The sequence below is a fragment of the Vulpes lagopus genome, chromosome 8, assembly GCF_018345385.1.
Source record: "Vulpes lagopus strain Blue_001 chromosome 8, ASM1834538v1, whole genome shotgun sequence".
Taxonomy (NCBI): domain Eukaryota; kingdom Metazoa; phylum Chordata; class Mammalia; order Carnivora; family Canidae; genus Vulpes; species Vulpes lagopus.
Window position 1 is genome coordinate 134,357,081 of NC_054831.1, and position 26,091 is coordinate 134,383,171.

At 59.5% G+C, this 26,091-nt stretch overlaps 1 protein-coding gene across 6 annotated transcripts in view; it reads left to right on the forward strand.

The window, feature by feature from the left end:
• Nucleotides 1-26,091, forward strand: part of CASZ1 (castor zinc finger 1) — a 141,506-nt gene that overhangs the window by 21,046 nt on the left and 94,369 nt on the right. For 4 of the 6 annotated variants that reach the window (XM_041765248.1, XM_041765251.1, XM_041765254.1 and 1 more), the window contains exon 2: nt 9,311-9,453. The gene's annotated coding sequence lies outside the window, so the exon portion shown is untranslated. Of the gene's footprint in view, nt 1-3,578; nt 3,837-4,360; nt 4,529-6,318; nt 7,332-9,310; nt 9,454-26,091 lie in introns of those variants that run through there. The other 2 variants (XM_041765249.1, XM_041765252.1) reach the window with 2 other exon arrangements.

Below are 26,091 nucleotides of genomic sequence, written 5' to 3' on the forward strand. Positions count from 1 at the left end.
CCTAATCTCGGTGCCCACATCCCTGCCCAGCCCATGTTTGATGGGAGCTTTCCTTTCCGATTGAAGCTGAACCGAGCAGGATCTGTCGTGAGGCTGGGTCTGGCTTCCCACCGGTGCACGATGACATGGAGGGCCAGCCCCTTCCTCTCTGGTTCTTCCTTCCTCTCCTCCTTCCTTTCTTCGGGAATCTTAGGAAGTGGGGGCCAGGATTCTGCTGCCAGGTGTTCTAGAGCTTTCTCGAGTGCGCCTTTCCCCACCAGTCTTGTCTTGAGGCCACCTGCCGTACCGTAGGGGAGGCGATCCCGGAGTGGGCTTTGCGTCGGGTGCAAGGGGGACCCCAGCTTGCGGATGGTCTGAGATGGGAATGAGCAGGTGAACGGCAGCCTCTCCCAAGGACATCGTTATGGTTCCTCCCGCTCAAAAATAAAATGGCCAGAGTGGAGTTGAGCTCCTGATGCCGAATACCCCGGCTTGCCCCATGAGAGTCCGCAGGCAAACCCGTTCCCCCGGGGGGGCCTGTGCAGCACTTGGAGACGCAGGACTAGGGAGGAGGTGTGCTCCTGCCTGCACTTGTTAAGCTGGCCTGGGCGCTGGGATGAGTGACAGGAGGGCCCAGAGTCTCCGCCGTGACCTGGGACACTCAACCGCCCCCGATGTTCGCTTTCTGATATGGGGCAGAGGCAGTTTCTCTGGGATGTCCAGGGCTCATCTACCTTTCCTGGGAACTCTGTCCCCATCCTCAGCCTTCTCTTTCACAAACTAGGCTAAAGGGGCAGGTTAACTTACTTTCCCCATCCACCACCACCCCCCAGGCTGGGAACTTTCTAGAAAGGGAGGAGCAAGGCTCTACACCAGCCTTCTAAAGCTTCACCGCTGGTGGCAGCCTGGATCTACCCTCCGGGGTCGGGGGGGGGGGGGCCTGGGACGCATGGATGTGTCCCTTCTCTGAGCTGCCCTGTGACTTAGAGCCTGCTCCTTCCCTGGCTACGGGTTCTCTCCTCTTCCTCCTGGGCGCCCCTTCTTCTTCCTCCCCAGTGGGACAATCGCTTGGGTTTCCTTGGCCCTCCAGGTGATCTAGCGTCGTGGATCCTGCTGGTGTGCCACATCTGCGCCCTCTCCCCGTTGCCTGGGCACTCGCGGCAGGGTGCTGGGCTCCCTGTCTCCCTTCCTGAGCTCAGGGCACCCGCAGGAGCGGGGGGATCTGTGGGACTCAGCTGAGAGGGACTCAGGGTCAGGGCCAGGGTCCTCGGCCACGACGCTCACCACCGAGCTGCTTCTAGGATCCTACAAGCCGGGGCTCCTGATATTATGTTGGGGTATTCTTTTTCTAGTACATGTTGGGCAAGGATTAAAAAGTGGAATAGCCAAAAAAAAAAAAAAAGAGGGCCGGGAAGTTCTAGAAGGTGACAGTTGGGAGGAGGAGGAGGAGAAGGAGGAGGAGGAGGGAAGAGGTGAAATTAATTCATTAGAAAAACTTGTTTACTGGCTTTGCTTAGGCGCCTCCATTTTAAAAGTCTACGTTTACAATAAGTCGCTAATTAAAATACAAAATGAAGCAACAGCTATGTTTTTTTTTCCCTTACACTTTAATTGCATGATTTTTTGTGATGTAATTTCTGGAAACACCCAGTGTACCTCACAGGGCTGATTGTTTGATAAACTAGAAGCACCTGAAACCAACCCAAAAAATAAATATATAAATCCAGGGGAAACTTAAGGTAGATTGGCAGTGACAGAGAAAGGCAGACAGCAGGGAACCAGAAATCCATAATGTTAAGAAAAAATAAATTAAAAAGGCCCTAAAAAGTAGGGACGTTTATCCTGTTTGCCCCGAAAGGAGAACCCGTGTGCGCATCTCGGGGTGGGGGGGAGCTGAAATGGAAAGCAGACCAAGTGGGGTAATCGCTCCCTATTCCCCCCCCTCCAGTTGGTGCTATGGGGGAAAAAAGGGCAAAAGACGACTTGGAATCTTCCCTGGTTCCACTTCTGGCCGGGCTCAGTACTTGCTGGGGCTGCTTCCTGCATCGCAGACCTTTCAGGAGGATTTCCCTCGTGCCCCCTTGTCCTGAGCCTGGATGAAGCCCCAAGGGGGAGCAAATGGGGGCGATGACCGTCCCTCCAAGCCTCTCCTGGCCACGGAGGGAAGACGGCACGGCCCAGGCTCGGGGCCGGCGCAGAGCTCCTGGCTCCCCGGGGTGCTGGGAACGGGAGGCCCGGTGAGAGTGGCGTGTGTGCTGCTTTGCAGGTGGCCCCGTGGCCCTCTTTACGGTGCAGACCTGGGCGGTGATTGCAAAACTGCTGAGAAACCTGTCAGGAGCGGCCCGTGGGGTGGGGCCGGGAGGAAACCCGGTTGCTGCAGAATCCCAGGCCCCGCATGGTCTGTGGCCCGGCCTTCGGGTGCTGCCCGGCCTCGGGGGCCGTGTCTGTACTGGTGTCTCCTCCAGCGGCGACTTGGAGGCCAGGTGGCCCGGCGGCCCCAGAAATCCCTCTGTGCGCTCCCCACCTGGGGAGGAAGGGTTTGCCTCTTTTTAGGGCCTTTTAAATTATTTATTTTTAGAGCCTTTAAAAAAAAAAACACACATCTTTCTCCCCGATTAGGACCGATGCCTATGGCTCATTAGGAAATGCAAAGAAAGCGTGAAGAAAAGAAATAAAAAATCTGCAGCGCGGTGGATAAAGTCCCCGGGCCAGCGGGCGGCCTCGCTTGCGGAGCCTCAGTCTCCTGGTCTGTAAAGTGGGCTAGTGACCGTGTGCACCTTGGAAGGCGGGCAGGCTGGCGGGTCGCTGTAGAGTGCTGAGCGCCGGGCCGGGCGCGCGGCCATTTCCGACATCGGTTCCTGGCGGTGATGCCCCTGCTTTCAGACACAAGCTTCCAGATGCTTCCGTCCTCTGATGACACCTGGCCCACCCGCGCCGCCCAGCTCTGCAGCCGCGGGCCTCGCGAGGCCGTTCCGCCCGGCTGCCAGGACCCCGCCCGCGGCTCCGGGCCTCCCGCGGCTCCCGCGGCTCCGGGGCGGCCTCCGAGCGCACGCGGTGGGGGCTCCAGGGGCTCCGGGGGAACGTGCGTCGCCGTCGCGGGCTCGAGGCTCAGGTGGCGGAGGCTGAGGCCCGGGCTGTGCCGCCCCCTGATTGGTCCGCGCAGCAAGGGATTCTGGGGAGGAGCAGAGCCTTGCCTGCCGATTGGTGGGCAGGCGCGGGGGCGGGGCGGGGGCGGGGCTCCGCGGGCCGCCGCTGAGGAGGACGCGGCTGAGGAGGACGCAGCCCCCGCCGTCGCCGCCCGCCCGCCTCGTCACCTCACGGCCCGACCCACCGCGGACCACGACGGTCGCGGCTGAGGCGGCGGAGTGGAGCAGCAGCGGCCCCTGCCCGCCGACCCGAGCCCCAGGTGTGCCTCGGAGCCGGGGCGCCCTCCCCGCCAGGGCGCCCCGGGAAGCGGGCGGCCGTCGGGGGGCCGGGGGCGCGGGCGGGGCGGCGGCCTCCAGAGCCAGGGAAGGGCCGGGGGCGGCGGGCGGCGAGGTGGGAGCGCCGCGCTGCAGGGAGATGGGTGCTGGGTGCTGGGTACCGGGTGCTGGGTGCTGGAAGCTGAGTGCCAGATGCTGGGTACCGAGTGCTGGATGCTGGGTGCCCGGTGCTGGGTGCCGAGTGCCGGGTGCTTCGCCGCGGCCCGACCCCTGCAGCCGGCCCCGCGGCGGGTCACGGGCCCAGGGGGCGCTCGGCGGGGCGTGACGGATGGGCCGAGCGCGGAGCGGACCTGCTGATGTGGCCCTTTCTGCCCGCAGCGGGTCGTAAACCACGGCTCCGAGTCCATCTCGGCTCTATCGATTATCCTCGGGCGGGTGAGTTATGGAGAACGTTATTGCATTTTTTTAAGAAGCGAGCGAGAGAGGAGGCCTCTGAAGGAGTGGGGTGGCGGGCGGCGGGGGGCCGGGCCGCGGGCGCGCCCTCTGGGGGTCTGGGGTCGCCGCCGCCTGCCCCGCCCGACCTCGGAGCGTCGCTGTCGCTGCCGCTGTCGCTGCCGCTGTCGCTGCCGCTGTCGCTGCCGCTGCCGCTGCGGTCCCTCAGGTCCGTGTGGGAAGAGACGTCCTGAGGCCCGTCCTCCCGCCTCCCCGCGCCCCGCGCCGTGCAGAGGTGTCGGCCCTGGGGTGACCCCGGGTCACATCCCTCAGCCTCAGGCCAACTCTCCAGTTGAGCTGATGACGCACCGCCCCAGGTCCTCGTCACCACGACGCGTGTTAATGCCTCGAAGCCCCTCGTCTGTGCTGCTTCACACACAGCCGTTGCCCTCCCGCACCGTGGCAGAGCCTGGCAACCCTGCCCCCGCCTTCATTTGGCCTTTTTGGTTTATCATTCCGTTTCGCAGGCGGAGAAACCGAGGTGCGGAGAGGTTAACGTTATCGGCCCGCGGTCGCCCAAACGGTAAATGGCAGCGCCTGGACTCGCACCCACGGTCGGGCTGCAGAGAACCGCCGTGCCCTGAACCACCACCATGGTGGCGCCGCCCGGTGACCTCGCAGGGTGGCCCGCCAAGGTGTGTGTGTGCGCTCGCGGCGTCCCAGCGGCCTGCGCTCCTGGTGGGCCCGGGCCGGCCCTTCCCCCTGACCCTCCAGCTTCAGGCGGCTCCCTCAGGTCACTGGCCAGCCTGGCAGTTTCTGGGCCCGCGTCGTGCCTGCGGTGTCCCTCCCCGCCCCCAGGCCATGCCCCCCTCAGCCTGGCTTCACCTAGGCTGCCCTGAAAAGGTGGTGGTTTCCATGGTATCCGCCTCTCTCTGGCGACACGCCCTTTTTTTGTAGAACTCTGTTCCCTGGAGTCGATTGTTTTTGGCACAGGGCTCCGTAAACTCATCCAGCGGCTGGGGGGAGGGGAGGAGCAGAGAGGAGACGGATAGCAACTGGGTGAGCGACGGGCGGGAGGGGCCTCTGGGGCGCTGGTCCCCTGCGTGTCCCCCCGGCCGGAACGGGACAGCACCTCAAGTGCCGCAGCGCCAGCCGGGAGTTCCGCTTGCGGAGTTCTGAGAACTCGCAGAACTCCACGTTTCCTTCCAGTTGCGCCACGATCTTGTCGCCCCTTTATTTCCCCCTCGGACACTGAGGGGCCGGTCCGCAGAGCCAGCACAGCCGTCTCCGGAGGCCACCCGAAGCCCCGAGATGCCAGCTTGGACCAATTTGAATATCTGGTGCCCTTGTTTCTGGTTAATTGTCTGTGTGTTTGCTCTGTTTGTGTACCATCAAATACCAACTGCTTTGGGCGGACCCGTGGTAGGCTGTGTGAGATCACAGATGAAAAATGCAGTGAAAAACACTTTCGTGCCACAACACATCATGTAGGATTTTTGTATTAAGATGTGAATTTTTTTATTGTTTTTTTTTTTCCCCTTTTCCATACAGCCTGAAGTTGGGCAACGTACACGTCTGTGTTTTTGTTTTCACTCCAGGTGGTTTATGAAATCTGCTCATTAGGGCTCTGTCCTCTCCCCATCCTGGCCTGATCTTCCAGCCCTCTGGCCTCTCAGGCGTCGATCTTTCCGCGTCACCTCCTGTTGTCTCCTCTCCTTTGGGGAGATCCTGGGTGGCTCTCTTGTCCCCATCTCACCGGATGACAGCATTGGGCAGCTCAGCCCCTCCCCCTCCAGGAGCCGTGCCCGCCGCTGGGGTCCCAGGTACCCAGTGGTCCGGGGCATCCTCACCAGAGGCCCCACCTCCCCCCATTCGCAGCCCGGCCAGAAGGAAGCACCTAAGCACGACCCCTGTCTTTCCTCCGGTTGTGATCTCTGGGTGCTTTCTGCTGGCTCTAGGGGGCTCAAGGGAGACACGTCTGGGGGCCGGAGGACTGAGATGCAGGAGTGGGATGAGCGTTGGCTGTGTGTCGGTGCTGAGACCGAGGGTGGGGACAAAGGAGAACTTCCATGTGAGTTGGGCCTGGCACCCGTCAGCCCGAGTCCGGGCCTGAGAGGTTGACCTTTGGCAAGTCACTTCATATCTCTGAGCCTCCCCTCCCCTCCCTAACCGATCCCCAGGGACCCTAATCCTTCTGACCTTGTATTGTAAAGATTTGGCGAGATCACATGAGTACAACACTTAACACGGTGCCAGGTGAGCCGGCCTGTTGGCAGAGGGTGACAGGCCCGTGTGGTGTGCCCTCTGCTCCCAGGACGCTCTCTGTCCCATAGTAGGTGGTCAGTCCGTTCTTACTGGCATCGGCTGGAGGAGGATCCGGTGACAAGGGGTCCCCATGAACCTGGAGTTACTCATGGTGCCAGTGGAGGAGCTTGGGGAAGGCCCAGATGCAGGTGGGGTGTCGGGGAGCCAGAGGGAGTGGGGCAGGAAGGCAGCTGGGGAAGCATTCCGTCTCTGGAGAGGGATGATTCTGACATGAGGTCGGAGACTGGTTGAACTCCACAAGCACTTACGCTGCCCACTGTGGGCCAGCTGTTGTGCTAAATGCTGGGGACGCAGAGATAATTAGGACCTGGTCTCTGCCCTTGAGGAGTTAAAAACCCAGTGATGGGGACAGACTCGCGAACAAATTACTTTAGTCCGGTAAGGATTTAAATGCCGCAATGAAGGATGCGCCAGGAGCGGAGCAGAGCAGAGAGGCATATGGGCCTGCTCAGAGCGGATTCTGGAAGGTTACCTTGAAGAGGTGTGGAAGAAGAAGGTGGTGGTAGTGGAGAACGTTTCTGGAGCACTCTTACCACCTTGCACATCTCTTGACAATGGCCCAGCCCATCTGCTAGGTAGGAGGGAGGAAGGGGTTACCTCCATCTATGAGGAAATGGGGCCCTAGGGAGATCGTGTGGACTGTCCGAGGGCCCACAGCAAGTTATGTGGCCGGGCTGGGACTCAGACCCACGTCTTCTGATTCTCGGCCCAGTGTTATTTCTGTACCTGCACATGGCTTCTCACCCCTTCACCCCGGAGCTGCTGGCCAGAGAGGTCTGTCCTCTGGGCTCTCCACCTACTGACCGAGATTCCTAGTGCCACCAGGGCCCTGGGGGCCGGTGCCGTGGGAGGGCCCCGTCCATGGCAGGCCCCGAGGCCTGTGCCCTGGTTTGGTAAATAGGTCAGGCCACTTGCTTGGGGACAGTCCCTGAGCAAGGCCACACCTTGGCAGGGCTGGAGGATGGCAGGAATGGGGAAGATGGACTAGGAGGGGGAGGAGAAGGCCTGGCCACACCCTTTACCCAGTCGCTTTTGCTGCCAAGGTGAGAAGCTCCCTCTGCCCTGGGTAGGCCCCTCCCTCAGCTGGAAGAGGCCAGACAAGGCCCCCAGGACCTGGAACACCCCCTTCGCCTGTAACTGGAATCCCCTTCTGAACCAGGACAGCAGAGCTTGGTATCGTTCACATTCCCATTTGTGTGTGGTCAGACTCTGGGCTCTGTAGCTCCTTGCCAGGAGTCGGGGAGGTGGGAGCGTTTCTCGTGACCTTTCCCCTGGGAAGTGTACATATGTCTGGAAGGGGACAGTGCAGGCCAGCTGCACGGGATGCTGGCTTTCAGGTGGGGCAGGGGTTGTTCTAATGGGATATTGGAATAGAGCCCTCCCTCCCCATCACCAGCAGAAGTATGTTCTGGGGGCAGGGAACCATAGGTGGGCTGAGGCACCCCTTCCTCTGGCTCGGAGATACTTGGCTGATGGGTGGGCTGCCCCGGGGCTTTGGGGGCTTCTGGACCCACAGGCAGGGCAATGTCAGAGCCCAGAAGAGTAAGTCTCCCAGTGGCCCTGAATTTCCCATTAAAGTGTTTTTTCCTCTTTTTTAAAGAAAAAAATATTCCCAAACTGGAAAACAAAGGAAATCCACTTCCCCCAAATCACACGAAACTCACATTAGGGGCCTGGCGGGAATCCATGGAAACCAGGAAACCCGGTGTTAACCCTGTACGGTGCTGAAGGGTGGGGTGGGAGCGGGCCGGTCCAAGCCCCGGGCCACTGTCACTGGCCCATCCTGGTGGCAGTGCCCCAGAGCAGAGGTGGGGGGGAGTTGCTGCTGGAATCTGTCCCCTTCACAGCCCAGCAACCCTTCCACTCAAGGCCTAACCTCAGGAGGAGGGGGCGGGGGTGGTGGTGGTTCCTGCACTCCAGGGAGCTGGGGATCCGAGGGCTGGGCTCACTGGAGAACCTGCTGGGTAGCTGCCCACACCACGCCACACCGTAGAGTCAGGCCGAGCCCGCTCACATGCTCCGGGAACACACAGGCGCCGTGGAAGCTGCCATCCCCCGGCTGAGGGGGAAGGAAAGGACCGGAATTTCAGCCACCACCCTCCCTGATGCCAGCCCCATGTGCAGTGTGGGTGTGGGAGCAGATAGAGCAGAGCACCCCCTGGGGTTTCCACACCCCACGCTCCCATCCATGAGGCTGGACCTCCAGGCCTGGGAGCTTGTGCACCGAGGTCAGGTGCTGTGTGTGTGTGTGTGTGTGTTTGCACGCGCATGGGCTGATTTTTCTAAAAAGGCTGAAAATATTTACAGATTTGAAGTTGAAACACAAACAGGAAAAGCCCTTTAAAAAGTGAGTGTAGTGGATATTCAAAACAGGAATCACCATGGAAACACCACAATATTTGCTTAAATTAACACAAAGGTTGCTGGTAGCAGGGCACCGACTTTCTTTGGCCACATTTTTTTGGCCCAGCACCTATCACATGAATCTCAGCAGCCCCCTCTCAGGGGTGTGTACACACCCTCTATCCTGTTATATGGGATGAGATGGTACAGGACCAGCATGGACGGGGAGGGGGGCGGGGGGAGGGAAGAAACCAAACTGACCATCCCGGGTCACTGCAGAGACACCTGTTGATTCCATTTTTAGAGACTCCCACAAGGCTACTGGGGGGTCATGGGAGCAGCTGGGTTCCCGCCCTGGGAAAGTCTGGAGGGAGCGGCGGGCCGTTGGGGAGCCCAAGGCTTGGTTCGGTTGCGTGGGTCTGATCTGGCTTCCACTGTCCTCTTGGACCGCTGTCAGGCTGACCTTTTACCCGGGGTGCCGAGCCCGGGTGTGATCACTCTGTTACTACCTGGGGTGGCATCTGATTGGCCTATTATCTTGATTCTTTTGTCAGGTGTGACAGCTGCTTAGCAGTTGGCTAATAATTGTGCACAGGGTGCATTGGCTGTAGGGTCAGGCATGGCATGCACCACGGCAGCGCCGTCTGCTGATTGGCAGGCAGGGTCCGAGAATCTCTGACCAAGAACTTCTGGCCAACGGTTACCATGCAAAGTGTCAGAACCACGCCATCTGTTGTCCTCCTCTCTGGAGTCGTTTTGTGGGTCTCCACTGTAGCCTACTAATCTGTTTTCCCTTCTCATTTTGGTAGGCAAACAGACCTCGCTGACCGAAGGCAAAGACCCCTTACATCCCACCTGCCCTTCTAGCCTCCACGGTTGTCAACCCCTGCTGTAGAAGGGGATCCTGCAGCATTGGAGTGGACTTCGGACCCTGGCCTCTTGGGATGCAAAGGTAGCTGCTCCTGATCCCCAAGATGTGTCTGGGAAATGTGGGTGGGGGCTATGGTTGGCCAGTTTGGGGGTTCCTTCTTAGGAGAGGGCCTGGTAGGCCTTTCTCAGAGGGTCCTGACCTGGCTGGTAGCTCAGGCACCCAGGTGAGAGTAAGAGGACGCAGGATTGAGGACGGACCCCTGGTCTAGGGACAGGATGCCACACGTTGGCCCTGGCTTTGACATTGAGTCACTGCTTTCTCCTCTCTGGGACTTGGTTTCACCACCTGTAGAATAAAGAGATTGGAATAACTGGCCTTTAAGAGTCCTCCCAGCGTCACCACCGTATGACGTTGAGTGGTGCCAGCAGCACATGGTACTCTAGGTGAGGCCTGTGCCCTAGCAGACAGCACTCCTGGAGCCAAGCATGTCCCCTCTGGGGGCAGTAGGTCCAGTCCTTCTGCATGACCAGAGGCCACTGCACTGCTCTGAGCTCGTGTGTGACTTGTTGGGGCACGCTCAGGTGGTCCTCCAGCCCAGGAAGGACCCTCATAGAGGAAACCAAAGGTGTCTTTTTTTTCCTAAAGATTTTATTCATTTTCTTAGAGAGAGAACCAGTGGTATGGGGCAGGGAGAGGGGGAGGAGGAGAGGAGGAACCTGCGTCTCAAGCCGACTCCCTGCTGGGTGCAGAGCCCGGGGGGCCCCACAAGGGGCTCGATCCCACGGCCCTGGCATCACGATCTGAGCTGAAATCAAGAGTCAGGCACTCACCCGACCCAGACGCCCAGGTGCCCCCATAGGTGTCTTTTGATGAGCCACTCCCACCAGGGATGGGTGGTCCACAAGGCTGGTGCTATCACCTATCTACCTGTGGGTAGCAGACCTGGCGGTTTTTGCGGTGGGGGTTTGACACACAGTGGGTGACTTCGCGCACACTGGTTGTCAGTGTTCTCTTGGGATCCCGGGGGAACCAGGCCAGCGGGGTCAGGTGCTGAGGCAGTTGGCGGGCACGGTGTGAGGTCAGGGCTGAGGCTGAGCGCCCAGAGGTTGGCTGGGAGGGCGAGGCCGCAAGCCACGCCTCCCGTGTGTGCCAAGCAGCAGTCAGCAGCCCCAGCTTACTTCCCAGCACCGACCCGCCCTGGGGGCGCCATGGGCAGGTGTGTCTTGCCCCTCCCTCTGTGGCCGGGCTCCACAGCTCTGGACTTTGAACTTGCAGGGAGGAAACACTTGGCAGCGACGGGTGTGTTGGTGCCCACTGGGGTTTGAGAGGTCCCCAAAGCTGTAGGCCTGCTTCCTTCCAGGCCGCGCCACCTCGGGGACTAGTGGAAACCTGGTACAGGGCAGGGGTGTGCAAATCAGATGTAAATGTTGCCTCCTTGGGCTGCCGTGGTGGAGCGGCTGGGTGGCCGGCTCTTCCTGGCGTCTGGAGGCCATCATGCTTCAGGAGTGGCCTCTGCACATTTGAGATTGCCTCTGTTGTCCCCTGATGGCCATGTCGAGACTGCTGGCACCACCGTCTTGCTGAGTTTTTGGCACAAGCACCTGCATGTCTGTACCCTTGGGCTCTTCTTGCCTGACTCTGCTTCTCTGATGGTCATGGGTCCCAGGAAGGCAGGCTCTCACATCTCCGAGCCTCCGGCTGGTCTCCCTGGCCCAGCCTGGGCCCAGCGCGGGAGCAGGCTGCCAACGGGCCTGCGGAGCCCCCGCTTTGAAGGTGGAACGTGGCCCCTTCTGTTCTCAGTGACAGGCTTTTTGTTTTCTTCATTCCCTCAGCAAAACATGCCTATTAGTTTTTCCTTTTCTGAAGTTTCCACTCCCTGTTGACTCCCAGGGGTGATGCTGGCGTAGGGGACGGGCTGCGTGAGTCCTGTGGGGCTTCTGCATCCTGGCATCGGCCGTCTAAGGCTTAATAATGAAGCTCAGGAACTGGGAGGGCCCTGGAAAGGGCTGTGGTGGCCAAGGCCCTCCGCGCTCACCCGCCCCTTCCCAGGTTTGGCACCAGGCCTGCGTCCTCTGGGGCAGGGCTGACCCGTGTCTCAGAGGTGTCCTTCCTCACCCGAGCTCCGCGGGGAGTCCGTGCTCGGGCCCGGTCCGCAGACCTACTCCTGTCTGGTTCAGACTCTCCCCCTTTCTGGCGGTGCCCTGTAAGATCTGGTTATACATTTTTAAATAAGATTTTATTTATTTATTTATTTATTTATTTATTTATTTATTTATTTATTTATTTGAAAGCCAGAGCACGAGCAGGGGGAGGGGCAGAGGAGAAGGAGATGCAGACTCCCCTCTGAGCAGGGAGCCCCAGGTGGGGCCCAACCCCAGGACCCTGGGATCATGACCTGAGCTGAAGGCAGGCGCTTAACCCGCTGAGCCCCCCAGACGCCCCTCGACCTGGTTATATTCAATCAACAGCAACTGGGGGCCTGGTGTCTGCGGGCAGAGTGGGCAGGCAGTCCCCGCTCCCGTGGAGTTGTAGTTGGGCCGGCAGACAAGGAGTCCCCTAGAGGGGTCGAGGAGCCCATTGGCGCAGAGTGGACATAGGATGAAGTGGTGTGAGGTGAGCAGCAGTCAGAGGAGGCCCCTTGAGGAGGTGATGGTTAGCTGAGACGGAAGGACAGGAAGTGGACAGCCACCCGAGCAGCAGGCAGAAAATGTCCCAGGAAGAGAAGATGACCAGTGTAAAGGTCCTGGGGTGGGGTGAGCTCAGTACGTTCATGGCAGAAAGAAGGTCCTGGTGGCCAGGAGGTGGTCACGGTTGGAAGGGTGGGTGTGCCAGGGGAGAGGGGTTTATTCCTTGGGGAAGCCACCGGATATTTTTGAGCATGGAGGTAATGGGATGTGGCTGGCGGGCCCCCAGGAGGGCTCAGCGGTGGAGCATCTGCCTTCGGTCCAGCGTGTGATCCTGGAGCCCCAGGATCGAGTCCCACATGGGACTCCCTGCACGGAGCCTGCTTCTCTCTCTGCCTGTGTCTCTGCCTCTCCCTCCGTGTCTCTCGTGAATAAACAAAATCTTATTAAAAAGTAAATAAATAAAATAAATACAAAGATGGCTGGGGCTGCAGTGGGGAGCATGGGTGGCACGAGAGAGAACCTGAGAGGCCGGAGGGGAGGCTGCCGGGGCCGCTGCCTAGAGGACGTGGAAGCGCGTCGAGGCGTTAGGAGGGGTTTGTAGGGCTTCCCTGTGGGAGCAGATGGCGAACAAAGGCACCAGGTCAACGCAGGCATTCTGGGCGCCCCCACGACGTGGGCCCGCACCTCCTCCCCTCTCACGTCCCCACCCGACAGTGCCAGGAACCACCCGTGGCCCTTGGAGGCCACACATTTTGTGGATGAGGGCGAGGCACCCTGCCGCACTGTGCTGTTGGGTGGGTTGCGCACCGCTGGCCGGCACCACGTTGGGGAAAGGCCAGGGGCCCGCTCGTCTCTGGCACTGTTTTCAGTAGGGATTTCCAAGTTCGCTCTCCTTCTGGCCCAGAGACGGCCCCAGAGGGTTCAGCGCTGGCTTTGAGATTGGGTCTAGTTCATACAGTTCTTGTCACTGCGATTTGGAGCATGATCCGTGCTCTCAAGGGCTGAGCGTCTGCATGCCTTCTCCCCTGCATCCGGTCACACAGCCTAAGACCGTGTTTCCACCGGGGCCAGCTTAGTTCCAGCCCCAGTGTGTGGGCCGGGAGCCCAGCAGCCTTCACGCGTGGCCAGTCATCTCACAGTTCACGGTGTGAATTCCCGTGGGGACCCCATCAGATTAGACTTGGGCCCCCGTCCCTTTCTCCCGGGCATCTGATATGAGGCTCTGCTCTCCTGGGCCTTGGTCTCATGTGCTTGGGCCAGGATGGGGCAGGCCCCCAAGCCGTGATGCGCTAACAGTGAAGCGATCCTCGACCCTCGGCCGACGGCTGCACGGCTCAAACAGCAGGCCTGGCTGGAACCGGTGGGAGCTGTCACAGCCGGTGGCGGGGGCCCCAGTGAAGATTTGCCCGTGTTAGCAACATATTCCCGGCCACATGGGCCAGCTCGGCCTCCAGGGAAGCTCTGGACGCTTGACCTCCAGGGGGAGGGGCGAGGGAGCAGGAGGGCAGGCTGGCCACGTCCTGCAGGGTGACAGGCATGTCCCAGGATGCGTCTGGTGCCTCTGCCTGGCTCCCAGGGGGTGTCAGCCAGCACCCAGACCCTGGGCTCAGCCCTGGGGCGGGCGTGTCTGGGTGGGCAGGTGCATGTGTCTGCGTGTGTGGGAGGCTCTTCTGCTCTCGGCCTCCACGTCTGCTCTAGATCCCTGGCCTTCACTCGTAACTGGCCTGGACAGTTCGACTCCTTCCTCCTGGGCTTTGATCTGGTGTGGGGCTGGCGCTGCAGGCAGGCAGCTGGGGTGCCGTGTGGATGGTGGGATTGGGGAGGTGCTGGCTGAGGGGCTGAGGGGACCAGCCCTGTGCCCCCTGGGTCACCGCATGCTCTGGAGGATGGCTGAGCTGCGAGGTGTGGGGAAGGGTCCATGAAGAGGTGGGAAAGAAATAGTAAGGTGTGGGAAGTGTCGCTGACCCTTCTGATTTCTGTTCTGTGTGAGAGTTCGGCCTGATGTTGTTGACCCCCGACCCTGGGCCTCACCTCCTTCCTCAGTTGTCCCCTGTTCCCTAGCAGACCGGGGAAGCCCCTGGGTCACACCCAAGGGGAGAGGGATTGGGGAGGATGGGTGGTGCCTGCCTGCCTGGAGCTACCGAGGGGCCCCTCTTCATTTGGTGACACGAGTGCTCCAGGGGGACAACGGCCTGTGGCTTCTGGAGGGCTAAGGTCTTGTGCCCTGCCTCTGTCCTTGTGACCTTGGCACTTCCACAGGGAGAGCACTCTGGGGCATTGGGGGAGCTGGACCACAAGGTTGCATCCAGAGAGGAATGAATCCCAGTGGCTGTGGACACATCGTCCTTTATTGCAGATCTTGGAGCTCCTGCTGTTCTGTGTCCCCAGCGGCCCCAGCCTCTGCTATTCCGGGATCCACTCAGGTGTAGAGCTGGTCTGGGTGAAAGCCCTTCAGCCCAGAGGACACCCCACGGGGGCCAGAGGCAGCCCAGTGTGGGGACCCTTGGCCGTCCCCCGCCATTAGCTATGGCCACTCTGCTAAGTCGGCTCAGGGCTTGTTCCTCCCCTTCCGCTGCCCATTCTGAGTTTTGGCTCTGATTTGGCCCCAACGGAGCAGACGCCGTTCCTGCCCCTGAGCCTCCGTGTGGTAGCCTGGGGTTGGGACCCCTGTGGCCCGCGGGTGGAAATGGTAAGGTGTAATTAATCACTAGTTTCTTCTCCAGAAATGCTAATCGGGAGAAGCAATTAAAAGCAACTTTTTTCCTTTAGTAATCTGCACTAAAAGCTGGTAATGAAGTTTAGGGCCGTCGTGACTCAATATTTCAGCTTCACCGACTCAAGTCAAAACAATCCAAGCCCAGGAGTTTGCCGGCAGCTGAGCTGGGCCAGGGCAGCAGCTGGGAGTCCCTGCTCCCTCTCCTCACCCTTCACTGCCACCCCACCGCCCCCTGCTTCTGGGACAGAGCCCATAGGGGGCCCGGCTGGGAGGATCGGGTCTGGGTGGCTGGGAGATGGGTCCCCAAGGCCGTCCCTCAGGAGACCCAGAGTTAGAAATGCATCTTAGGGGAGACGGTAGGAGGGGGTAGGAGGAGCACCTACCTATGTGAGACCAGAGCTGGGGAAAGGGGAGTCGGTGGGAGAGGTGGCAGGTGCCGAGGGAGCCCCCAGGGCAGCCTAGGGCTCAGCCACAGTTGGCTCAGAGCTGAAGAGGTGGGGGTCCGAGTCTTGACCTTCACCTCCGTCATTCATTTCTCATTTTCATTCATTTGTCAAGCCTTTATTGAGAGACACGGCAAACTGGACCCGAACCGCCGCAGTGAATGAACGGAGCAAGGCCTCCTGTGCTGTGAGATTTGCATTTTAGTGGAGGGAGGCAAATGACAAACGAGATAAAGAAGTATAGTATTTGTTGGATGGCCATGTGTGTCCAGGAGAAAGCCAGCAGGTTTGGAGAGTAGTATGCAGGCAGGGTGCCATGGGGGTTTGTAATTCTAGGCGTGGCATCTGAGGGACGCAGCAGTGGGACTGCGACGTTTGGGTAAGGACAGAGGAGGGTGAGGGATCGAGTCCCCCTACTTAATATCCCAGAGAAGAGTGTTCCCACTGGGGGAGCAACAAGTGTGAGCTCCTGGACGGACACGAGAGTGGCCTGGCTGGTTGGAGGGCAGTTTGTGGGGTGATGCCACGTGAGGTCACAGGGATGCTTGGGGGGCCCCAGATCCCGCAGGCCTCGTAGCTGTTACCCCAAGTGAAATCAGAAGCTTTTGGAAGAGCTCTGGGTGGTTTGCTCTGATTAGGCACAAGCTCTTTATCAAAAAGTGAGACCTAGCTGTCACGGCTTCTCCTCTCCCAGGTCCCGAGGTGCGTCTGCACCGTCCAGGTGTGCTCTCTAGAGCAGGGGAGGGGGTGCTGAGGGCTCTGTTGCAAACCACCCGCCCTCGTCTCTGCCTGCCCCTCGGTCCTCTTCAGGGAGCAGTTCCGAAACAGACTCTTGTCACTTTAAGCAGCCCCCCGCCCAGCTTCCCTGGCCTGCTTTATCTGAAGTCCAAGTGCATGTTGTTCCAGGACCGATCCGCTTTAGCTAATTAATAATCTGACAGGAGCCACCCAGGGGATTAGCCGCTGAGCTGAGCTCCACCAAGCCCCAGCAAATGAGCCTTGTACTCCTTGGGGACGTGGAGGTGACTTTGAGGGGTGCAGGGAGAGGGGACCCCCACAGGTGAGCTGTGGCACCGGACGGTGAGCAGTGACCATGGGAGAGGTTCGGCGAGGGGGGTGGGGGGCGGACCCACGGAGCCTCTGGAAAGAAGGATTGCTGTCCAGAGATGGGCGGGGGTCTCCATCCTCTCTCCCTGTCTGCTGCAGCCCTGCTCACCCACCTGCCAGGTGTTACCTGCTGAGAAGCGGGCTACAGTGGCCAGAGTTAGCAAATGGAAACACAGCCTGCGTGTTGTACACCTGAAATGAACATAACACTCACTGTATGTTAACTAACTGGAACTAAAATAAAAACTTAAAAAAAATACAGGGTGCTCAGTGAAATTTGAATTTCAGATAAACCACAAGTTAAGTTTTAGTTAAGTGTGTTCTATGTAATATCGGGGATGTACACTAAAAAAGCATGCCTGCCAGGTTTATGTGAAATTCAGATTTCGCCAGTCGTCTTGCATTTTCTCGACAGTCCTGAGCAGGGAGGGGCAGAGGGTGCTGGGCTCCCTCCCAGCCATAGCCTGGAGCTCCCTCTGGAAGAGGCAGCCCTTGGGGGGAGCAAGGTGGGGCCAGGGCCCAGTGGCCTCCACTGGCCTGCTGCTGCGGGATGAGGAGGGTGGAGCAAAGGTCAGCTCTATCTGGGCCCAGGTGGCCCTTGGATGAGTAGAGTCCAAGTCTCCTCTGAGGAATCAGTGGCCTCCAGCCTGGGAAGGATGTCCCAGGGCCACCTCCCTTCTGGGAATAGTCTGGGCCTCTCCCAAGGGGAAGGCGGGCCGTTGCCAGGGTAATCTGGGTTAGGTGGTCATCATCTCTCTGAGCGTGGGGAGAGGTCAGCAGGAAGGGCCCCCTGGGGGGGGGGCAGACCAGGTCAAGTAGGTCAGGGACAACAGCCTGCCTGACCCCCACGTAGGACCACCTCCAGGTTCAAGGCCTCGGGGCCCTGAACAGGCACGCCCATCTGCTGACCATTCTGCGCCCACCCCAAGGTGGCCGAATAGCCCGGGCCAGGTTTCCAGGGTGCACCAGCAGTGGGGTCGGGCTGCCTGGGCTGCACTCTGGGTGGGCTTTATTGGAGTCCGTCCTTAGTACGGGATCCCACTGTGCTCCCACTGTGCCCTCGGGACCCTTCTTGCCTGGCTCCTCCTCCGTTGGCAGTGCTCAGGGCCCTGGGGCCAGGAGAGGTGGGAGCCATTCTCTAGGAGTTCTCCTGTGCCCCCGGGGCCTCCTCTCTCCAGCCCGGCTGCCCCCCTCCCAGCCTTCCCGGCACAGCCAGCCAGGCAGTGGGGGCTGGGGGTGCCGAGCCGGTGGGAACCTCTTCCGCTTGCAAGCTCTCAGCCACTTCCCCAGCGTGCCCGGTGGTTTGGCCCTGTTTCGCGAACCGTCTGCTGCCCGTGCTGCCTCTGACCCACATCGTTAGCATGGGCATTTATATTTCATTAACGACATTAAGCCCAAATGGCATTAAAAGCAAAGCTGGTGATAAATAGCTTATTAATAAACAGGGAGTGCTCCGTGCTGCCGGCCTCTCCCAGCACCAGTGTTAACCCTTGCTGCCCTAGGTGATGGTGTTTTGTCCCAAAGATCACCCCCCACCCCATGGGCCTGGAAGGGCCAGTCATGTGCTCTGAGGTGGGTGCCTCGTAGAGCCCAGGTGGGCCAGTTTGGGGTCACGCGGGCTCGTGACACGGCCAGAGCCCTCACAGTCTCTAATCAAATCTTCATTACCCTCTCCTCGCCGGTTTTGATTCTGGACTAAACATTTTGGGAAATATGGCTTTTCTAGGCGGTGAGCTCAGATGTGCCCCATGACTCTGTAGCTCGGTTTGAAAAGAGGCCCACGGAGTGTTTGGAATCAAAAGGAACAATGCTCCTGAAAACGATGATGATAATAAGAATAATAACAGTAAAAACCGCAGCTGGCATCTCCTGGGTGCCGACCGTGAGCAGACCTGGTGCTGGCCACGGCCGTGCAGCACCTCCGGCCTGCTCCCTGCAGCCCCAGGGGTCATCCCGCTCAGGTTCCTTTTATAAGTGGGAAAACCAAGGCACCGAAGACTGAGGTTCCCCAGCAGGAGCCCACATCTCCCGGGTGCTGGCCTCCGGACACAGGGCCCGTTGCTGTCCCAACCAGGGCTGCTCAGCTGTGCCTCCAGCTTTGCTTGCCCTTGGGCCCCTGCTGTTCCCTTGCTCGATGCCCGGCTGATTGTGCTTGTACAGGCTGGCCACCTGGCGGGCACAGTCATGCCCCTGACAGGCATCACCCCACCAAGGACCCCGAGGGGTCAACAGAGAGCCAGTGGAGGAGTTGTGGTCCTGCCGAGGCCTCAGTGAGCTTTTTGCTTCTAACTAGAGCAGCTTCTGTGTGGTGCTCTCTTGGGGCAGGATGGCCGACCCTTGATTGTTTGGGGTTTAAGTTAGTGTGTTTTGAACACAGAGTCATCGCTTAACACTTCCAAGAAATAGGGGCAGGCTCAGCCCTGGGTCCCCTTCCCCCAACCCCCACCCGAGTTGTTTGAAGGCAGGAAGAAAGTGAAGTCTTGTCTAAACTTTGCCTCCGCTTAGAACTGTCTCCACTGCAAACCTGAACCAGCGTTCTCGTTCGCCTTCCTGTCCCTCTGGGGCTCTCTGGGCCCAGGCCTGGCTGGGGGAGAGAAGGGGATTTGCGGGGTAGGGGGGGTTGCAATATAGGAAGGGAAGTTGGAGGCGAGGTGTGAGGTGAGGGTGTGAGGTGAGGGTGTGACGTCATCTTAAGGGGAGGACGGGCGTAGAGGGCACGTCTCTGGGACCATCTGGTTGTGTCTGGTGAGCACTCGGGGAAGACGCAAAGCTAATTAATTAGCAGGACTCCTGCTGCCTCTGCCAGGAGCTTGGACTGCTTCTTCCATCCCGTTCCCAAGCTAGGAAGGAAGTTGGGAAGCAGTGGCCATTGGGCTCATCCAGGAGGGATTCTACTCCCCCTAATGGATGGAAGCCTGTGAGGCCAAGGCAAGCAGCAAGGGGCCCATGGGAGGTGTGGGGGCATGCTGAGGGGGGCTGCCTTGGGAGGCCGGTTCATGTCTGCTTCTCATCCTGGGAAGACCTTCCAGCTTGCTGTGGCCATGCAGCCCTTGACCTTCACCACAGGGCGTGGTGGGGAGCTAGGAATGGAGTCGTGCTTATCACCTGCTTTACACTCTGTACAAGGGACCTGCATTAAACCAGTAACCAGAGAATCCAGCCTCCAGCAGGGAGAGGTCAGCCAGGCCTAGAACGAGTGGCCGGACACGAGAACTGGGTCGGGGAAGAGGCTGATGGAGAGAGCAGCACCTGGGCTGCCGTCCCGCCCGCCCCCGTCCATGTGTGGCCATCACTTCACCGCGCTTCACCTCCACATCCTCCTCTGTAAAATGGACACAACAGTACTGTCTTTGCAGGGATGTGGCCTCTACAGTGCTCGCAGCAGGGTCCGGGCCCCGTAGGTGCTACTGCCCCTGTTGCTGTTTGGCCTCCTGCTAACCTGTGGCCGCTGACCTTCTGTTTGAGAGCTGGGAAAGGAAGTTGGTAAAGAATACAGCATATCCGGCAGGGCACGGCCCACCACTCCAGCAGGCGGTGGTCTTGGCAGCAGGTAAGGGCTGGCCCATCCATTCGGCGGGGTTCTAGAGCACGTCCTCTTAGGAGAGGCTTAGAAGAGGCCAGCCCAGAGGAGGGCCAGGGGAGCATCATGCAGCCCGCTCAGTGAGGGCCCCTTGCGGTAGGGGAGCCAGGTGTGGGGGTGGCAGCTCCAGTTCAGGCAGCTGTGGTGATGCATGACAGCAGGACCGGGGTCTTTTTTTTTTTTTTTTTAAGATTTTATTTATTCATGAGAGACACGGAGAGAGGCAGAGACACAGGCAGAGGGAGATGCAGGCTCCATGTGGGGGGCCCGACGTGGGACTCAATCTCAGGACCCTGGGGTCATGCCCTGAGCCAGAGACAGACTCTCAACCACTGAGCCCCCCAGGTATCCCAGGACTGGGGTCTTCAGCATGGTTGCCCCGCTGCCGTTGATGGCCCCAGGGAGGGGAGGCGGGGTCCGATTCGTACAGCTATCTCAGTAGCCTGCCACGCCGCAGGGGCGGGGGGCGGGGAGGTGGTTGTGTGGCGGGCGGCAGGCTGCCCTATACTGCCTGTGGGCTGGGCCCATTCCTCCCGGGTTCTTCCCCGGCTTTGGGGTGGAATGCCTGTCTTCTGCCACTGGGGCCAGCTGTCGTTCTCACGTGGATGCAGGCCTTTGCCTCTGCAGCGCTAGGGTTCATGCTGGTCTTGGCGCTTCTCAAGATCTGCCCACCATGGGATTTGGTCAGTCTACTGGGTCATCTGTTTATATGACGGGTGAGAGTATGGACATCCTCCTCTGCACACCCCCACCTTCCTTTTTCTTCCCAGCTTCCCCCCCTCCCAGTCCAGGGTCCCCTGTGTCCTCCAAGGACCAGGGCCAGGCAGGGGCTCCAGAATGGATCATGGGGTGGCCAGCGCCGCCTGGAGCCCAGGGCTCTGCACGCTTCCCTTGCTCGGGTGGGACAGCGTGTCATCACCCCGAGGGTTCCTGAGAGCACACCCTCACCTGGAGGGACCATGTGAGGAAAGGCCTTGAGGCATCTGCTTTGCCTACATGACTCAGGGCCACCCAACTCCACAGGGACCCAGGACAAGGGTCTAGAGTCACAGCTTGGAGGACAGCTCCAGGCAATGGGAGCAGTGTCATGTGGGTAGGATTGGGCAGTGGCCAAGGAGCCAGGTCTTGTGACTTGATGGGCACATTTTTCAGTGAGTCAAAGGCCTTTCCCCTTTCCTTGCTCCCTCACCTCCAGGTAGGAAGAGCTCAGCCTCCCCTCAGCCTCAAGGCACCCCAATGTTGGGCCAGCCTCCGGGGCCGGGGCCTAGGAAGGCCCTGGGAGAAGGAGCCAGGACCAAGCCTGTCCCTCGCCTGGGGTGTGCAGTGCTTGGCGTGGTGCCCGCGCTCATGGAGGGCCGAGCCGACACTCTGGGGCCCAGCGCAGGAAGGGGTGCCTTCACCCAAAGCTCCTGGCCTGGGGAAGCGGGAAGGGGCCACATGCATATTCCCTCCTCGGGGAGCCTTCTCCTACGTTCATTTTCATTTTGCCAGTTTTTTCCTGGGGTCTAATTAAAGACTTGGAGCCCTTTACAGCTTGTGGTTGGCTTTTTATTTGGGTCTTTGGCAATTACCTCCTGCCCTAAAATAAGTTTCGATGGAGCAGGGGTACGATCTTTCTTTTTGGTGAAGTTCTCAGCTTTAGTTTTCTGTGCGTACGCGCTCACATGCATACACAAGTTGTGTGTGCGTGTGCATGTGTGTGATGGAATGGAATGGAATGAAGCCTTTCCGTCCCCCCGTTCCAAATCCTACCTCCTTCTCCTTCTCACTGCCCCCATCTCAAGTGTCCTGTGGCCACAGCAGAGCCTGGACAGCAGGAACAGTATGTCCTTAGCCTTGCCCTGCCTGGAGGCGGCTCTGTGACAACAGGCAGGTCATCTGTTGACTCTGTCCCAGTTTCTTCAATGAGAATGGGGCCAGCGGGTTGGGTATGCCAGAGGCTTCCCTTCCACAGTGCTTTGAAAGCAGACATGTTGCTACAAGGGGCAAGTCATCCTTGGGGTGGGAGGAAGCCACCACAACACGAACTGGCCTCACTCTTTCCTCTTGGTCAGTGCACTCTGTATTTAAAGAGCGTGCAACCATGTTCCCAAAGCTCTTTGCCCACTTTGCCCCTAAGTCTTCCCCGGCCCCCGGGAAAGCAGGTGTGATCACCCCACTTGATAGGTGAGGCTCCCTGCAGCCAGAGATAATAAGTGGCTTTTCTGATGTCACTTGGCTTATAGGGGCAGAGCCTTGGGATTCACATCCAGATCCTCTGATCTCCCAAAACCCACACCCAGGACCAACCACATAATTTGCAGGGCCCAATGCAAAATGAAAATAGGGGAGATCAGAGTATCTTTTTTTTTTTTTTTTCAAAGAATTTCATGACATGGCACCTGTGTGGCTCATTCACTTAGATGTGCAGCTCTTGGTCTGGGCTCAGGTCGTGAACTCAGGGTCCTGGGATCGAGCCCCAGCTCAGGTTCCATGCTCAGCAGGGAGTCTGCTCGGGAGTCTCTCTCTCTCTCTCCCGCTCCCTCTGCCCCTTCCCCTCCTCAAATAAATAAATCTTAAAAAAAAAAAGTTTCACAACAGTGACAGCACAGCACGTGCCCTTCTGAGTGTGGGGCCCTGGGTAGCTAGGTGGGTTGCCCACCTGGGTAGCACCCCCAGTCTCCACCCCCTTGGGTTCTGTTCCCCTATTTGCCGACACTCCTACCTGCCTGGTGAGGCGAAGGGAGGTTCAGTAGGGGTCGCTTGTGCTCTGCGTCCCAGGCCCCCGTGGTTTTCTCCAGCAGGTGGAGGGGACTCTGGGTTCCCCTGACCCTTGGCCTGTCCCACGTGACTGCTGTCCCGTGAAGAGCCACTGCCTTAGCATGGTACAGGCTTTCTGGGGCTCCCTGACTCTCTTACGGCCTACTTAAGGCCTTCTGAGACTTTGAGTCAGTCGGAGGTGAGGAAATACAAAAGATTTGGTAAGAACTCCATTTCCATAGGGTGGAAGGTGATGGTCTTGGGAATGGATCCTCCAGGCCCGTTCAGGAGCTCTACAGGTCTCTCTTTGTCACTTTGAAGCAGGTGGTGACCTGCCAAAATATCCAAGTCATGCTGGGCTCTGATTGCCGTGCTTGGGGTAGAAGGTCGGGCAGCCATTCCTGGGGCTGATCTGGAAACTTCCTGGTTGGTTTTTGGGGACTTGGAGTAGCTGGAGGATCCTCTGGGGCTCACTGAAGTTTCCCAGTAGTGGATGGATCGATAGAGCACCCGGTCGGGCATATTCCACGTGTGCCGCGGCGCATGTGTGCGTTCTGGTGAGATTGCCGCTCGCTGTGTGCCAGCCGGGCAGCCACTTAAAGGCTCTCGCTGGCTTCGCTGGATGGAGCTGCCTTTGCCTGGCCATCAGGGACCACGTTCCCTCGCCCCTCACATTCTTCCTCTCTCCTACTGATGCAGCCCACTCCCCACCGCAAGTCTGGGAACCAAAGCCCTGGCCGCAGGACCCCACCCCTGGCTCTCTCTGCGGCACCACCTGCTTCCTACAAAACCTTCTAGATTCTGGACCTTGGATGAACTTCAGGATGAAACGTGTCCTGAAAGCCACATCAGCTGGTTTTATGGAGGGGGGGGGAACTTTATCTAAAATTGGGGCACAGGGTCAGGGTGGGAACCCCACAGACGTGAGGTCTGAGGCGGTGTGACTATGGGAGGGAGAGAGTGCCCGAGTTTCCAAGGACTGATTAGATGGCATGCCAAGTGTATTAAATTTTGCAGACATTTTAACAGCAATATGCTAGATAGTTGGGTGTCCCCCGAGGCGGCTGGATTTTTTATATCCTTCACAGAAGGTCGGAACCCTCTTCTGCCTGCCTCCCCCCCATGCTCCATGCTCCCCTCTCTCTCTCTCTCTCTCTCTCTCTCTCCCCCCCTCCCCTCAACCATTTCCTCGCTTCTTGCTCTCGCTCCTAGAGAACCTAAGGACACCTCTGATCTCTGCCCGATGGGGCATTCCGCTCCTCCTGCTCCCGCCCCCCGTCGGGAGACCAGGGTCTCCGCTGAAGGGGATGGGCACAAAAGAGGGGCTTGATTTCTGTGTTTTCTCCCTTTCCCCTTCCTCCCCCCATTTTGGAGACTGTCGTAAGACCTACTCCCCCACCCCTCCTTATTTTTATAGAAAAAAAAAGGCAGGAAAAGAATCCATCTGGCATATGAATAATTGAAATGGCTCAACTCTGTTCCTGTTGCTGCTGTTTGTTCTCAGCTCCCCGGCCCCCCGCCCCCGGCCCCCGGCCCCCTGAGTACAGGTCTCTAGGCACAGGGGGTGCGGGCACTCTCAGAAGGTTGTCACTGGAGACGCAGAGCCCGCTCTCCCCGTGAGCCCGTTGGTCTGAGCCAGCGGCGCCCGGACATGTGCCTGGGCCCCTTCCCAGCACCCAGCCTCTGGCCCGTCTGCCCAGGTAGCGCTCAAACTGAAGTGGTTCCTTCGTGCCTCGGGCCTCGAGGGGCGGCTCCCCCGACCGCGATTCCCCTCGGGGCGCCCAGAGTGCTGTGGTCCGTGCCCAGGCTCCTCCTGTCCCCAGCCTCAGCCCTTCTCTCCTCAGGGACCCCTGGGGAGCTCCTGGGGACTCCTGTTTGGGGAACTGGCCTTCGCGGCCCCCTTGCAGCTCTCTAGGCACTGACCCCAGCGGCCCCCCTGCTGCCAGCTGACCCCCGCCGCCCTGCCCCGGCCCGGCCCGCCGCACCCCTATGTGGGCCCTGAGCTGCAGGGAGCCAGCCAGCAGGCCGGGAGCTCTGTAACTTTCTCCAAGTTGGGAGAAGCCCCCGCGGCAGCAGGATAGGGGGGCGGGCAGGGGTGGATGGACACTGGTCCCGGCCTGGCTGCAGTCGGCCGCCTGTTCTCCACAGAGCCCGGCCAGCTGCACACTGCTGCCCTGGGTCCGGACGGAGAATTCGCTGTCTCTTTAAAACCATTTAGGGGAAAAACAAAAGAACTTTAGTGCATTAATTCTAGATGAGGATGGGTCTCCAGATGACAGGCTGAGCCACATTATTCCCCACAAGACACCCCCCCCCCACCCCCTGCCCGGTTCTTTGTCGCCCTCCACGGTCTGTGCCAAGCTGACACAGGGGTTGCTATGAAGCGCGATCGTGTGCTTTGTGTTTGAAAAGTCAGTACTTCTGTGTGTTTGGGACATCGCGTCTGTGCCACTTGTGAGGTGCTGACCTGCAGCCGTGGGTCCTGTGGTCTAAAGTGCTGCAAGCCAGAGTGCGTCTCAGAGCCGCCGAGGGGCTGTGGGAGGCGAGGGCACGTGTGTCACTGCAGAGTGGTGCCGTGTCCCTTGCTCCTGAGCTTTCTGGGGCAGAAATGTCCCCCCAGAAAGAGGGTCTGAGCAGCACCAATGTGTTGTAGCTTTTTTTCTGGGTGCGTCACAACTGCTCGCTAAGCAGAAAATTCAGATGAAATTCAAATCAGGGTGGTTACTACACAGCCGTATCTGTGCGTATAACCATGCACACCGCGAGGTGGGCAGCGACGAGTGCGTGTCGCTATATACATCGTTTGTAAAGACTCCTACACGTGTTATAAAAGCTGCAAAATGTCTGGCATTCCAGGGCCTGGTACAAATAATTAGATATTTATATCCAATAAAACTGGTTTGATGGGGAAATCGTTTCCCTCTGTGTGGATTCTCAGTTGAGGAGTTTCGGTGGTTGGCTTTGTTTTCTCCCTTGACAATAAAACCAGGGGTTTGGCACTAAGCGGTGTCCATCGGGTAAATGTCTACATCTCTTTGCACCACGGCTTCTGCTGGGTGGCCCGCCGTGTCAGCCCCGTGCCGCTGTGCCCTCCTGCCTTGCCATGTGCGCTGGACGAGAGTGCGTGTGGAGCCCGGCCCCCCGACCTCCCAACTCCCTGCCCCCTGGCCCCCCTGAACCCCCGGTCCCCCAACCCCCAAGCCCCCAACCCCGGCCCCCTGACCTCCTGACCACCCAGCTCCCCGACCTCCCAACCCCCGACCCCCCAGCTCCTGGCCGACCTGAACCCCTGGCCCCCCGATGCCCAGGCCCCCCAACCCCAGAACCCCTGGCCCCCGACCTCCCAACCCCCCTACCCCCCAACCCCCCGGCCCCTGGCCCACCTGAACCCCCGGCCCACCTGAACCCCCGGCCCCCTGACCCCCAGGCCCCCAACCCCGGCCCCCTGACCTCCCGGCCCCTGGCCCCCCGACCTCCCAACCCCCTGCCCCCTGGCCCCCCAACTCC